This window comes from Hipposideros armiger, unplaced genomic scaffold, assembly GCF_001890085.2.
Source record: "Hipposideros armiger isolate ML-2016 unplaced genomic scaffold, ASM189008v1 scaffold_70, whole genome shotgun sequence".
Taxonomy (NCBI): Eukaryota; Metazoa; Chordata; class Mammalia; order Chiroptera; family Hipposideridae; genus Hipposideros; species Hipposideros armiger.
The window spans coordinates 1,246,408-1,252,407 of record NW_017731420.1 but is presented as its reverse complement, the minus strand read 5'-3'; the positions used below and the strand labels follow the sequence as shown (position 1 = coordinate 1,252,407).

Sequence of the window (6,000 nt, the reverse complement as noted above, 5' to 3'; positions counted from 1 at the left end):
CAGGCCAGCGTGGCGTGTGGGCTTTGGAAAGGAGCAGGGAAATGTGTGTGTGTGTGTGTGTGTATGTGTGTGTGTGTGTGTGTGTGTGGTGGTTGTGGTGGTAGTGATGGTGGTGTGCGTGTAGTCTGAGGACAGTAGGACTTTTCAGTGTGTGTGTGCAGCGCTGATAAAAATGGGACCTCGGAGGGGTGGGAAGATGTGTGCAGTGTGTCAGAACAGGGGAACCTAGGGCACGTCAGTGTGGTGTGTGTACACAGCAGGGGCCTTTGAGCTGTGTTTACAGTGTGCTGTATACAGTGTAGTATTGAGTGGGACAGTGACAGGGTCCAACAGGACGAGAACTGTGTGTATGCTGACACAGTGGGTACTGTCAGGTGTGGGTCCACTGTAGATGTGCTTTGTACCTGTGTCCTCATTCCGCAGGAGACTTGTGGCCCAGATCTGAGCTCTTGGTCTCCTGGGATTACTCCTTAAGGCACTGCCTGCAGGGCCCAAGCTGATAAATGTTTCTGGGGAGTCCCTTCTCCTTGGTCTCTCAGCCCTTTTGCATGGTCCTCATTTGCAAAAACTGATGCACCATGTGAGCTTCTCAGGGAGCTGGTGGGCCGCAGGTCTTGGTCAGAAGTCCTGGGAAAGCTCTTGTGGTGGAGCTCTGGACTCACAGGACATACACCACAGCCATAGTGGGAAATACACCCTTTCTTTATGTGGCCCTGGCAATGTCATCCCAACTAGACAGATGCTTTGTGGAGCTCAAGTGCTTTGGGGCTTCTTGGAGGGCTTGGCAAGGACCCTTGATCTGGCTTCATGTGGGGCTCCCTGGATCCAAGCCTGGCTTCACTTAGAGGGACCTATCCCTGTGCCAGCCACCTGCCTCTGGACATGTATGTGGGAGTGTGTAAAGGTCTGTTGCCTGCTGAGAGGGTTCCAAACCCATGTCCCTACAGGCCTCTGGAAGTGTAGGGGCTTCCAGGGAGGTGGGCACATGTGGGAGGGGAGAATAAGTTGGTAAGGGCCACACAAGTTTTCTTTCTCTTGTCTGATGCATTTAGAGAAGGGTGTGTGTGTGTGTGTGTGTGTGTGTGTGTGTGTGTGTGTGTGTGTGCGTGCATAACAATTGCTGCCTCTTTCACTCTTTTTCAAACCCCTCCCACACCTCGGGGTGGTGCTGGCTATGAGATCTCCATGCTGCAGGCGCCCTTAGCAGCAGCACCTGTGGGGCAGTCTTTGTGGGTCTTGTAGCTCTCTCTAGCCCTTCACCCCTGTCCTCTAACTGACTGGCTTCCGGCCACCCCAAAGCTTAGAGCCCCCCTTCTGCTTCAACGCCATATCATATGTCTGTGTGGCTTCTGCTGCATGGCCACCGTTCCCAGCAACTCCCGTCCCCTTGGCCTTGCTCCTGATCCTTCTCCTGGTTTAGCTCAATGCATAAATCACCTTTTACTGCTGCATTTAGAGGGTCCCTCCCCACCCCAAAAATGCTTGGGTTTGATGACTCTGGGTTGTCCTCTCTCCCCTGCTTTATTTCTCTGCCTTCCTCCTTCTGTTCCCGTCTGGTTTTTGTTCTTGCTCATTCCGTCTTCCTTTGTGGTCGTGGGAGATTTCTCCCATAGAGAGAGAGAGAACCTCCTCTGCCTTCTGTTTCTCTTTGTTTCTCCCACACTCAGAGCCACCCCACCCACCGACCACCAGGGCTCTGCCCAGGCCCCTGGGGCTTTCACCCTTCTAACAGGGATCACTCTGTGCCCCTCTCGGCCCTTGCCCTGCTCTTGCCACCCTCCTTCTCATTTACCCTCCCTTCCCTTCTCTCCCCCTCTCCCTTGTCCCCTTTCACAGCTGACAGAGAGGGCCCCCAGCCACTCAGGGGCTCAGTGTCTGTGCCTGCCCTTTATTTGCTTCTCCTGGGGTCAAGGACAAGCCCCCATGCCTGCCTCTCCTTGAACAGAATGGTGAAGTTGGAGGCCACAAGGAGAAGCCCAAGTTTGGGGCTCATCCGTTTTTTCTTGGAAAAGCTAAGGCAGAAGCTCTGTGGGTCTGACACATGCCTTTGCAGAGGGTTAAGTGTATGTGACAGGCAGAGCCACTTGTTTATTTCCCAGTCACTGCGCTGAAGAGAAACGGAGCCGTCTCCCTCCTTCTGTACCAGGGAAGCTGGCTGTGTTTATGGTTTATTTAGAGGTCTAAGCCCTCATCTTAAAATACAGCTGCCTGCTCTGGGCCTGCCCCTTGGCTGGCCTGCCAGGGAGATCCTGAAGGGGCGGAGGGGTGGGGAGTGGCACGCTGGGAAGGGAGACACAGGGACCCCAGTCAGCGGCCCACATCCCTGCATCTGGAAGACTATTATCTCTGTCTTCCTTGCCAACACTGATCTCTCAGTTGAGCCCACGCATCTCAGAGTCGGCTTTTTTCTCTGACAGGCGAGGGGGCTGCACTGGTGGCTTGGTGGAGGAAGCCGGGCTGCCTGACCTACATTCTCCAAAGCAGAGGAGCCGAGCACACATCCTCATTCTGGGGTATGAGCACAGGGGTGCCCACCACCCCGCTGGGATGGACTGTTCACCTGTGTCCACCCATGCCCCACCAGCTACCCTCCCCATCACAGCCAGAGTGTCTCTTAAAAACACAAAGCAGGTCATGTCGTTCTGTCCTGAAAACCTTCTGGGGCTTCCTATCAAATTGAGAACAGAAGCCACTTCCTTACCACAGTTCCAAGACCCTCCATATGCACCCCTGCCGAGCTCGCAAACTTCATCCCATTGGTATGTCCTCCATCATTTTTTCTCCAGCCACGTACCCCTTTGCTCCCTTCCAGGGCCTTTGCACCTGCTGTTCTCTGCTTGTCATGGCAGCTTCATACGGCAGGTTTCTCCTTGTTGCTCTGGTCTCGATTTAAATGTCACCTCCTCAGAGAGGCCTGACTGCCCAATAACTAGATCCTCCAGTCAGTTCCATCATTTCATTGACAACACTTATATTAAATAGTTATTGAATATGTTATTGACTAATGAATGAATGAGGCTCTAACTCCTATCTTATGTTAATCTGTGCCAGCCAGAGTCTTGGCCCCGCCCCTTCTCCCTCCTGGTGGTTCAAGAAAGCAGCTGGAGGGGGAGGGGTTGCTGTGCTTGGAGCCCCCAAGCTCTGCAGTGCTCACAAGAACAATTGATTAGCCTAATGGATTTCATCCCTGGCACATTGGAATCCCTTGGGGAGCTTTTACAATAGTAGATGCCCCTGGATGCTTTGAGCCTCTCCCCAGACCAATTAAATCAGAACTTCTGGTGTGAGGGCAGAGAAATCCGTGTTTTCTTAAAGCCCCCTCTGTATGGAGTCAAGGTTGAGAGCCTGAGCAGCCTTGTCTTTTGGGACATGGACACAGAACTGTGTGCTCAAGCACAGCTTAGTGGTCAGCACCAAGGGCAGGGGCTGTGTCTTAGCTCAGTCAACATCCACCCTACCCCAACTCTAGGTCAGTGCCTGCCCAGAGTTGGGCACCATAAAAGTTGGGTGCCTTTGTCACCACCTCCTCTCAACCCTCAAGCCCGCACCTCTCAGAATCATTTACTTTGGAGACAATTTATGATTAGGAAGAGTCACAGTTTCTTCCCTTCCTTGGAAGGGGCTCTGCTCCTGGGCCTATATTAGGCTGCCAGTGGTAATGGGCATGGAACAAGGCAGCTGGCAGGCCTGGCTGGGAGGGTTTACCGTGGAAAGGCATGGAGACACCGCTGGGGGTGGAGGCAGACCGGAAGAGAGCAGAGAAGCGGGTAAGGGACACCCTGAGCTGGGGAAGCGGAGCTTGAGCCTTGGGAAGGAGGTGTGGCAGGGGGAACAACGGACTGGTGAGAGAGATGGAGAGAAAAGTTGGGGAACAAAGGGTTTTAAGAAGTTTTGCTGCATTATGAATGCAATTCCTCATTCGGTGTTTCTCAAGAGGCAACAGTATTATATAGCTTGTGCGTTGTTTCCGGATGCTGGGCTGAATTTATTGTATGTGAGTACTTGCCTGGGGTATTTGGCTGTATCCCCGGAGGCCACCCTCCTCTCCTCCTACAGCCAGCCCCCCTCCCCTAGGCGCCCCCGGAGGTTGCAAAGGGAGAGAAGGTTGTTTCTGAAGGACTCCTTTCTGAGTCCTTTAATAAAAAGGGGACCAGATGCCCCACGGCTGGCATGCACAGGGCCTGCTCCTGAGGGCTTGGGGCCTTGAGGGCTTGCCTGTTGGCCCTTCTGCTCCAAGTATCTTTTCCTTGGGAGGCTTTCCATGTGAGCCACCTGGGTACCACTTCACTGGGGCCCTTCATTGAATTCCTCAAAATATCCTGGGATAAGGCTGGAATAAATAATAAACGATGAAACTTAAACTTAAGGTCACCTCGTGGGAAATTAACAAGAGGACAACACAGCTTCTAGGTAGGGGCCCCTCCTGGGTTCACCTTCACCTGCCTCTAGGGGCTGCTCATCTTTCCCCTGAACCCCAGGCCTTCCTGAAAGCCCAATGTGGCATCTGAGCCCCAGAGACCAAGGAGCTCCCTTTCGCTCTGCCTCAGGCGTGTCCTCTCACTTCGGCTGTCCCTCCTCTCCTGACCCTTGTCTGGGTGACTCACAGCTGGACTGAAGCCCCCAACCCCCAGCCCTGGCCCTACTTTCTGGGCCCAGTGAGACACCAGATCAGGACAATTCACTTCAAGGCCCTCACCTGTGTTGGGGGAGCCGGAGGTGTCTCAGCAACTGTCCGCAACACAGGGGGCTGATGAAGGCGAAAGATTGTGGAGAAAATGAAGATGAGCGTGATGACGATGAGGACAGCAGTAGAGGGAACTGCTGGCTGCGGTGCGAGCCCGGAGCTAGATGATCTGGCCGCAGGCCAGCTCCGCTCGCCATGCACCCTTGGATAAAACATTTAGCCTCTTCATACCTCATGGTCCTTATCTTTAAAACATATAATGGTCCCTAACTTGTGAGGTGATTGTGAGAAATAAAAGACACATTCAAGAGCTATTGCAGGGCCTGGCGCATAGCAAGTGCTTCAGGGTTAACCATGACTCGTGCTAATTGCTGAGTGCTTATGATGTGATCGGCCTGTGCTAAACTCTCTGCTTGCCTCCTGCCCTCTCTTAGGTACTATTATTACCCTTATTTTACTGATGCCCATTAAGTGGGGTGTTTAGACTCAAACATAACTCTCTGGTTCCAATAATCTGTCCTCTTAACCATCTCAAGTAGATGCAGGATTAATTAGTGTAGGCTAATTGCTGTCAAATCCCACAATCCCAGTGGCTTAACATAATAAAAGGACCATTTCTCACTCATGTTACAGTCTAATTGGATGTTTGCGAGAAGTCTTCCACATGGTGATCCCAGAACCTAGAGCTCTGCCAGCTTCTAGGGCCTTGAAGTCCTCCCCTGGAATCCTCTGCATAAAGATGGGAGATGAGGGAAAACAGCATAGAGGATGGCCCAAGAGGTCTTCAAGGCCAGGTCTGGAAGTGGCAGGCTTCACTTCTGCCCACATGCCTTTGGCCAGAACTCAATCATATGGTCCCATGTAACTGGGAGAGGCAGAGGAGGCTGCGGGAAGGAGAGAAACTGGAGCACCAAAAGTCTCTGTTGCCAATGGGTAAGTAGAAGCTGGTAGACACCCTGCATCATTTCTCCCAAGGTGGGGAGAAGGAACACAGAAAATCCCCACTCACTGCTTACCACTAGGTGTCTAAAGGTATCCTGAGCTGGACGGACTTTGTTTGAGGACACAGGCCCCGAGCGCCCTGGATCTCTAGGCATCCTGAGCTGGCCCTGAGGAATGTCAGCCTCTTAGCCTCAGACAGGACTTGGTTTCCCTTTTTTCAGAAAGACATCTTCAGCCTTGAACCTATCCACACCACATGTCTGAAGAGGGGTGTCTGTCCTGGTTCTTGGTCACAAGTTTATGAAAAGGTTATTAGGTAGGTCACAGACTCTCGAGCCAGGAACTGAGCTTGGAAGCTGCAGTAGCTGGAAAAC

General features: G+C 52.7%; 1 long non-coding RNA gene across 2 annotated transcripts in view; it reads left to right on the top strand.

The window, feature by feature from the left end:
- LOC109382775 (uncharacterized) overlaps positions 1-6,000 on the top strand; it is a 69,535-nt gene that overhangs the window by 1,723 nt on the left and 61,812 nt on the right. The window lies entirely within an intron of this gene.